Here is a 10,169-nt window from a genome sequence, read left to right as displayed (position 1 = left end):
ATGTAATTACTAAGAATTTCAGAGACCAGGATTCTGATAACAAATGTATAATAAAAATATAAGTAACAAATCCAGAGTTCAGAGAAGATACACCTATTTTTATCAGGAGAGAGCAAAGAAAGATACATATAGTTATAGGTGTTTTAGAGCTTGGGATCCTAGAGAGGGACAACCACGGTTGGTAAGCCAACTCTGCCACTTCCAGCTACCACTTACTAGTGACCTTCAGAAACTAGCTTCCACATCTGTAAAATGCAGATAATAGTGGTTCTTGTCTCAAACATCCTTGTGATGATAGCTACTAGAACATAGTAAGTGCTTAATATATGTTATCTATATCAATTTACCTAGAACAAATAAGGAAGTGATATTATAAACTATATTCGAAAGACAAAGAAAATGGCAGTGATGACAGCCAAGTAGTATGGTTAAGGAGAATGCTAAGTTGGGAGTAGAACATCATTTCCAAAAGTACCCAGGATCAAGTTGCAGTTGGACAATGAGCTTTAAATGGGCCAAGTTGTCTTGACTATGTAGATTTCCAGGAGCACCCAACTGGATGGATTTGGAGTGGTAAGGTGAGCAGAGTTGAGGATCTGTATAGAAAATTTCCAGGAAGGGAATAGGCAAGCAATTGTTTCATTCTTCTCATTTTATTACCCAGTAGTGCTTTTACCCAGGACACTTCAAAATTCAACTGTGAAAAAAAAAAAAAAAGATAACTCAATCAACAGACAACTCAAAATAGGTTAGGACCCAGAGTGGTAACACTTTAGGAAGAAAAGTCAACCATTATCTAATTAGCAAAAGAAGTTACCCAGTCAGAAATCTTAGCTACATAAGGTCTTAGCTAGGTCACTCATCAGGGTCCCATATTTCCTTGACATACCATTAAATAATAGGTCTACTTTGTTTTGGGGTCCAAAACCCAATAATGCTGCTTTTTATTGCTAAAAAACCTTAGTTACTTTTTAAAAATCTACCTGTTATCTCTTAGTGGATGTCTTAACCAATTATGGATGGTGGCACAAAAGTCAAGAGAGAGTCTGAGGGAACCTAGCAATTTTTGAAAACATGGTGCTAACATGATTCTACTCAAAGTCAAATGTATTGGGGGGGAAAGCTTATGTTAGATTCTCTGGAATCTTGGGTGCATTGTGATATTTTAGAACATATTAGTGTGACTTTCTTTTTTCCTTTACTTTTCCTTGTTCATGAATTTCCCCCAATCCATCTGTTATCTTGGAGAATATTAGGATGATTCTAATGAAACATTAATCAAAAACAGTGTTAGCAGTGACTTCTAAAACAGGCTTCTACAGCTGCCTAAAGAAGCATAACAGTTCATCATAAGCATTTGGCAGATTGTCTTAGCTGCGATAGAGAGAAAAGTGGAGGCAGATAGGATGGAAGCCTATGAGGAACCTTCAGGACTTGGAGGAGATAAGCAGAATCAGTATCCAAAATCTGCTCAGCCTTTGCTCCATCAGCACCATAGAGTGAGCTGACCTAAGTATGCCCATGCATCATCCTTCCCTCCAGGTAAGCACCCACTGTGAGGTGACTGTATTGTCCATTTATTGTCCAACAGGATAGTGCCTCCTAGGTCTTATTTTGGGCAAAATATTTGAGTGTGTGGCTTTTCTCTTATTTTACATGATGAAGAAGGTCTGCTTTTGAATATGTCACTCAGGGTGCATTAGGTAAATTGTACACCAAGAGATAGAAACCACAAATATATCTGTTCTATGTCCTTCGGAATCCTATAGTACAACTGGAGATTCTTAGCCAGTAGTTTCCACACATGCAGCCAGCAGTGATAAAACAGGAGACAAGGCGATTCAAATCACTATTTGCTCCTTATTTCTCTCTGACATACATCTTAAATCCAAATTACCATTTTTAAAAAGGCTCAATCTATAAACGCTTTTTCCTCATGCCTCTTCAAGAATGTTGCAATAAAAGGTAGAGAGAAAATGTCTAAAGGAGAGTAACCAGGACGGAAGAAACAGAACTCAGGCCTGTATCTATAACTTATTCACCACGTGGTTGGTTAAAACCACAGCCTTGAGGGAAAAGGCAAAAGAGGAAGAATGCTCTTCTAATTTTACCAGAGCTAAAATCATGAAAGTGTCTCCTTCTGAGGAAAAAAAAAAAAAAAAAAAGAAAGGAAGGAAGGAAGGAAAGGGGAAAGGGTGGCATTATATCTTACTTGCTATAATTTGTAAGTGCAATTAAGGTTAAAGTCATACTTCCCTTCACAAGAAAACATGACCAAAAGCATTATGAGCAAGAGAGCTTTGTTTGTAAAGAACTTTTCAAGATACTGTTTTTCTCCTGGAAAATGTGGTTTATCTAATTGATGGCTGAGGAAAACCATCTTTTTAAACTTCCCACTCAATGAGTCAGCCTGGGGTGTGTCTGCCTTGTAGCATCCTGTGAGATCCAGTAATCTAAAGTGGCATGACCGACGCAGCCCGAACCTCGTGCGTCAAGCGGAGCTACCGGCGCTGGGAAACCAGAGGGAGCCCGGTTTTCTAAACAGAGTGGTTTACAAAATTGCATGTTATGAAATGGGGTTTCAGCCTTTAAAGAATCATTGCCTATTTTAAAAAGAACCTGTTGAATGATTCCTCTCAACACCCAAAGGTCCACAATTGGTAAGGGCCAGGTAATTACTCCAACCTAAGGGCAAGTATTATCACCCCAGGGTTTCTTTGTGTTTACCTGGAAGAGAATTTCCATGACACAACCATCTGCATGAAGCGGAGGCGAGGTGGAGAACTTGGACAAGTTCTTTTCCAAACCTAACTTGAGAGACACTGACAAAGCATCGTGAGTACTGAGGCAGCCTACCAATGAAACTTCAAACGCTGAGGGAAAAAATGTCAGTAGTTACCTGAAAGGCTGCCCTGTACCGTAACTTTCTTTCCAAAAGGAGAGATGTATGTGAACAGGTGACTTAGTGGCGTTTTGGAAGAGAACACGGAAGATAAAGGGTTCAAAATCATGTGATCTTTGTTGAAAAATAGTCTATCTTCTCTAATATAGAGAGGCCCAAGTAGGTATTTACCTAGACATGATTAAAAAAAAAAAAGAATATGACAGGATTGTATTTGGGATTCCTTAAATTTTCTCTCATCAAATTTGCAGAGTTAGTGTTTTGGAAGAAGATGTAGAAGCTGTAAAGTGAGTAAACAAATTGCAAGTGTTACCTCAAAATGAAGAGCCTTCACTCAGATTTGCAGAGATCAATATATGACATACATTAAGATCTTGGGAAGAATGGACAGGATGCCAGATAATGGAGGTGCCTAGGGCTTTATGGGATATTTGTTTGGGGGAAGCAACAATGTATAGAGATTTACTCTAGCTTCTTAAACTTCGCTTACATGATTAACACTAAGAAAAAAAATGTATTAGACTCTGGTAACACAAAGGTAGAGAAGGAGATGAGTTGACAATACAGCACTATTTTAGGTAAAAGAGGAATGGCAGGAAAGGATCTTAACATTGAAATGAGCTAAATAAGATTATCATGACTTTAGGTTTCCAGGAGCCATATCAAGAAATGCGAATTATGAGCCCCTACCCATTTTTCCCAGATGTTATAGAATATTGGGGTATTTAGAATGATCACCACATTATAGATCTAGGAGGATACTCCAGAGGTTTGAGCCTGAGAAAACACATGTTTCTTGGTTCTCTTGTGTTTTCCTGACTGCTCATTAGCAACAGTGTAATTTTCACTGCTCTACAGCCCAGGAAACATGACAATTATATCTCTAGATCATGATGATCAGCTCTGGTCAGCTCCAGATGGGAAAAATCATGACCACCCATGAGAGACTGTGAAGTCGCTCCTCATTCATAGGACGATCTTAGAAATGAAGACAAAGGACTGTTATACCACCCAGTTGTGGCCACTGAAAGAATTCCTTTACAATGTAGAATATCTAATGAATCCTTTACACTAGTTTTTGGACCTCTTCCTCAATAGTTCCAAAAAGCATTATCACTGTAGATTCTCTAATTTTCTCTTCTTTCTTTTTTAAATTTCAGCTTTATTGAGGTATAACTGATATAGAAAATTATAAAAGGGGCACCTGGGCGGCCCAGTGGTTCAGCATCTGCCTTTGGCTCAGGTCATGATCCTAGTGTCCTGGGATTGAGTCCTGCATCAGGCTCCCCACAGGGAGCCTGCTTCTCCCTCTGCCTATGTCTCTGCCTCTTTCCCTCTGTGTCTCTCATGAATAAATAAAATCTTTAAAAAAATAAAATAAAATAGTGAAAGGGATTATAGGGGAAAGAGGTAAAATGAGTGGGAAAAATCAGGGAGGGTGACAAACTATAAGAAACTCCTAGCTGGGACACGAACAAGGGGTAGTGGAAGGGGAGGTGGGCAGAGGGATGGGGTGACTGGGTGGCAAGCACTGAGGGGGACATTTGACGGGATGAGCACTGGGTGTTATATGTTGGCAAATCGAACTCCAATAAAAAAATATACAAAAAAAAAAAAGAGAGAGAGCATCAAAAGACAATCTACTAACTGGGAGAAAATATTTGTAAAACATATATCTGATAAAGGACTTGTTTTCAGAATATACAAAGAACACTTAAAACTCAATAATAAAAAACAAACAACCCAATTAAGAACTGGGAAAAGGATCTAAACCTCACCAAAGAAAATGTACAGATGGCAAATGCTTATGAAGATACTCAACATTGTATTTGATGAGGGAATTGCAAATTAAGGCAACAATGAAATACCACTACACCCCATCAGAAGCTAAAATTTAAACAGACAATAGCAAATACTGACAATACTAGTGAGAATGCAGGGCACAAAAAAATTCTTATTCTTTACTGTTGGAAATGGAAAGACAGTTTGGAAGATAGTGTGGCTGTTTCATACAATGCCAAATACAGTCATACAGTCTAGTCCAACAATCACATCCCTAGATATTTACCTAGGTTTTATCCAGTTGAACTGAAAACTTATGTACACACAAAACCTTGCATGCTTATCTTTATAGCAGCCTATTCATAATTGTCCCAAACTGAAAGATGTCCTTCAGAAGGTGAGTGGATGAATAAACTGTGGCACATCTGTACAAAGGAATACTATTCAGCAATTAAAAAAAAAAAAGTAAGCTACCAAACTGCAAAAAAGGGAGGCTGTATGATCCAATTATATGACTGACATTCTGGAAAAGGCCAAAGTGTACAGACAGTAAAATAATCAGTATTTGCCATGGGTTCTAGGATAGGGGAGGCACAAGGGATTTTTAGAGCCATAGAACTGTTCTGTGTTTGTGTGGTAGAGTAAAGTGGACACATGACTATGCATTTGTCAAAATCCATAGACCTTTAAAGCACAAAGAGTGAACATTAATATATACAATATCTTTTTAAAAATCACTTAGACGTTCTGGGGATGCTAGGAATTCAGACTGTGACAAGAACATCTAACTGTGCTAAAATATATGAAACATCACACTGCAGAGATGGAAGGGAAAGGTGCTGATGTAAGTAGCTTTGGTAACAAGAAAAGTCTGTAAGACTAAAGTCACATAACTATATTCCAGTTGATGAGATTTTTCCCACTAGGTGATGAGTTAACAATTCCAATACTGCTACCCATATTACTGGACTTACACAATTGAGCAAATGGATGGCAGATGATGGGGGTCAGATTTTTCACTGCTGGAATGGGAGTTATAGATAAGTAACTGGAAGAGCCTGAATGATCCATGTGGTAATAGAGTAGATCTGGAGACATCAGAAATGAGCTCATGTTTAACCTGCTATAAATATGGTTAGTTACATATAAAACACAGATGTGCATAAATACACAGGTTAGTGTACATACATATATTTCTTTGCTGTTAGCTGAAAAGCCCAAAAATAAATGATAACCCATTAGCCTCAAGCACATCTAGTGCTCAAATCTTGTTTTCTAATACCATTCTCCAATAAAAGGAAACGGGGATCCTTAGAGAAATAACTGAATATTGGACTAAGACAGAAAATATACATGATGTGTCTGAAGTATTTTTAGAGGGAGAAAGTAAGGAAATGTTGAAACACACACATTGTTGGGGATATAACAAAGGCGCAGGAGAATCAACTGAAAGAGCTCCTAGTGGCCAAAGCTACAACAATTTGAGCAACGAAGTTAATAAAGTAGTATTGTATTATAATCCAAAGTATAAAATCAATATCCATGAATCTGAACTGATACATATACATGATCAAATAAGCTAATAAACATGAGAGATAAAACAAATATCTCATGCAGAAGAATTTCAAATGATATATGGAGGTAATCCACCTTCAAGGAGGGAGACTATATCTTCTCACTCCTTAGAGTGAGGCTGTGCATTTCCTTCCAAAGAGGGCAGTGTGAAATGGGGGAATGTAGTAACTTTAGAGAAGAAACCTGTCAAATGCTACCTCAACCAGGTGATCAAGGTCAACATCAACATAAATATACTAGTAGGGTGATAAGTACCCTTGATATGATGTGATAAAAATGGCACTCTACCTGTGATGTCTTCTTCCCAGTAACCCACTGTCTCAATCTTATCATGCGAAAAAACATCAAATTTTGACAGTGGGTATCCTATGAAATACCTGTCCAGTATGCCTCAAAGCTGCCAAAATCATCAAAAACAGGGACGCCTGGGTGGCTCAGTGGTTGAGCGTCTGCCTTTGGCTCAGGTCGTGATCCCGGGGTCCTGGGATCCAGTCCCACATCAGGCTCCCCGCAGGAAGCCTGTTTCTTTCCCTGCCTGTGTCTCTGCCTCCTCTGTGTGCCTCTCATGAATTAATAAATAAAATTTTTCTTAAAAAATCATCAAAAACAAGAAAAGTCTAAGAATCTGCCAGAGCTAAAAGACATGACAACTAAATGCAGTGTGCTATCCTGGATGGGATCCTGGAACAGAAAAAGGACACGTGATATAAACTAAGGAAATATGAATAAAGTATAGACACTGCTTAATAAAAATGTATGAATATTGGTCCATTGATTATAACAAATGTACCACGTTATTAATAGGGCACTCTGGACATAAGATATATGGAAATCCTCCTATTCTCTTCTCAATTTTCTGTAAATCTAAAACTTTTCTAACAAATAGTCTATTTGAAATTCCTCTGGGGGGATTTAACCAGAACCCAACTAGACAGCTGTTGTCCTGGGGCTTCATTCACACCCTGGAAATCCCCTCTGTCTACTTCCTTTGCTAGATTTCCAGGGTCTTGGATCATGTCCTTTTTCTATCTTACTTTATTCCCTCATCTTGTTGGAGTTTATTGTCCATAAACATAGCTTTCTGATAAAAAGTACATAGAAGGTAAATATTTGAAAATGTGTGTATTTCAAAATATCATTAATTTACACTTGTCCTTGATTGATCCTGTGGGTGGATCATGTAGAATTCTAGGTTGGAGATCACTTGTATAAGTTTTCAAGCATTTATCCTTTGTCTTCTTACTTCCTGGATTGCTCTTAAGAAGTTCAAAATCGGCAGGCTCGGTCAAGATGAGGGGCAGGCCAGTTGCAGCATCAAGCCGGTGGCTGGAGGGCTTTTGAAAGTGGTATTACAATGCTGCAGAGTTCAATAAACTGGGGTTAATGCGAGATGATACAATATATGAGAATGAGGATGTGAAGGAGGCCATAAGAAGGCTTCCTGAGAACCTTTATAATGACAGGATATTTCACATTAAGAGGGCACTGGACCTGACCAGGAGCATCAGATCTTGCTTAAGGAGCAGTGGATGAAATATGAGGAAGATAAATTCCACCTTGAACCTTATCTGAGAGAAGTTATTCAAGAAAGAAAAGAGAGAGAAATGGGCAAAGAACTAATCATGGTGTTGAAATCTGTGGTTGCAGCTGTCCTCGAAGAAGTTGGGTAAACCTGAAATGTACAATTTTGGAACTATTTGAGCTGCAAATGTATTACTTTAAATAAATGTCTACTGTGATTATTGAAAAAGAAGAAGAAGAAGAAATTCAAAATCATTCTAATTCCAGATCCTTTGAAACTGACCTCTTTTATCTCACTGAAAGATATGGGGATCTACTTGATTCATTACTGGTTGTTAGTCAGTTTTCATTATATCAGGCACCTGGTGGTCCCTTTCAATCTAGAAATTCATGTCATTCAGTTATGGAAAATATTTTGTATCAGTTCTTTGATAATTTCATCTCCATCTCTTTTGCACATTTTTTCTTCTGGAACTTCCATTATTCAAAAGCATTTCATGGGTTGCTTTTGTAATCTTAATTATCTCCTATTTTACTTTTTTTTGTCTTTTTGTTGGACATTTTGCAAAATTTCCTCAGCTTCATCTTCCAACTCTCTGTTTATTAAAGAATAATACCCTGGTCTGTTAGTAGAATATGTATGTGTGTATGTGAAATTGTCTTCCTCAATCTAATCTCTCTGTTTCTTCCCTTAATCTGTTCCCCTCCTCCTATTCTTCCCTCCCTTTTCCTTTTTTTTTTTTTTTTTTTGCTTGTTTTCTTCCCCTCTCTGATTTATCTTTCTTCTTTTGGTCCTTCTTACTCTGTTTTCATGCTTGGTTCTTTCTTTGTTCCTTTGTTTCTTTCTTTCTTTCCTTCCTTCCTTCTTTCTTTTTTTCTTCTCTCTCTCTCTCTCTCTTTTTTTGAGAGAGAGAGCACACAAGTGGAGGGGAAGACAGAGGATGAGGAAGAGAAAGAATTTTAAGCCAGTTCCAGCCCAGTGCAGAACCCAAGGTAGGGCTCAATCTCACAACCCTGAGATCATGCCCTGAGCTGAAATCAAGATCATGACTGAGCCACCCAGGTGCCCGAGTTCTTTCTTCTTAATACTTTCTTTTTCAAACCTGTCTCTGCTTCCCACCTGTTTTGCTCTCTGTTTCTGCCCATCTTCCAGTTTTGACTTCCCTTCTTATCTTTCCCACATCTGTTCCTGCTCCTCCATCTGTCTCTCTTCTTCTACTTCTCTACCTCACTTGATTTCTCTCCTCTCTTCCCCCTAGATTTATTTTTTAAGATTTTATTTATTTTTTATTCATGAGACACACACACACACACAGAGAGAGAGAGAGATTGAAGCAGAGACATAGGTAGAGGGGGAAGAAGGTTCCATGCAAGGAGCCCAATGTGGGACTTGAACCCAGATCCCTGGGTCACACCCTGAGCCAAAGGCAGACACTCAACCACTGAGCCACTCAGGCATCCCTTCCCCCTAGATTTACACTCTCATTACCTTACTGTTCCACTCCCATCCCTATATTCCCTCTTTCTCCTTTTCTCTGTTAAACCACATTTCTCTCACTCCTCTTTTCCTTTCTTCCACCCCATTTCTATTTCAATCCTACTCTCTATTCATACTTCCTATATTGCTCCTTCTCTGAATGACCATTAATTTCAAAAATAATATACTTATTCTGATTATTCTCTAAAACTATATATAGCATGTCTTATTTTATGGATGCGGAATATTCTTATCTTTGAGAATATTATAATTTTATTTGGAGTTCTTTTTTTTCCCTGTGGGCACCCTGGTTTTTTTTTTAAGATTTTTTATTTATTCATGAGAGACACAGAAAGAGAGAAGCAGAGACATAGGCAGACGGAGAGGCAGGCTCCATGCAGGGAGCCCGATGTGGGACTCGATCCCAGTACTCCAGGCTCACGCCCTGAGCTGAAGGCCGACACGCCCAACCACTGAGCCACCTACGTGTCCTGATGGGCACCCAGTCTTGCCCTTCCATGTTCACTTTTCCTGTTTTTCTTGTTGGGTTTAATCCCTGTTTTCACATTAGATGCTTTCTGGTGCCAATCGACAGTCTATCCCTGTCCTTTTCTACTTAGTAATTGCACTAAAAAGCTCATTGCAAGCTATGTGTGCAAGGATAGGACTTGTTAACTTGTGGGATTTCACTAAAGAAATGACTAAAGACTGACTAGGTAGGAGTTGCCCAGTGTCTTGTGGATAGTTTTCATGTATGCTTAAAGGAAATTCTTAGGAGAATTTTTAAGGGCAGAATAGGGAAATAAAGCCTTTTTAAATGATTTAAATCTAAGTTGTCAGCAAAATGGAAACAAGATTTGAGAACCACTATCAGTGGTAGGCAGATCATGAGATCTTTGAGTCAGGAGCTCT

General features: G+C 38.5%; 1 pseudogene; it reads left to right on the top strand.

Moving 5' to 3' along the window:
• The first annotated feature begins 7,538 nt into the window (after positions 1 to 7,538).
• LOC144292072 (cytochrome b-c1 complex subunit 7 pseudogene) lies at positions 7,539 to 7,929 on the top strand (annotated as a pseudogene).
• Positions 7,930 to 10,169: the final 2,240 nt, after the last annotated feature.

This window comes from Canis aureus, chromosome 21 (assembly GCF_053574225.1).
Source record: "Canis aureus isolate CA01 chromosome 21, VMU_Caureus_v.1.0, whole genome shotgun sequence".
Lineage (NCBI taxonomy): Eukaryota > Metazoa > Chordata > Mammalia > Carnivora > Canidae > Canis > Canis aureus.
The sequence above is the reverse complement of the archived record's forward strand: the minus strand, read 5'-3'. Positions and strand labels throughout refer to the sequence as shown.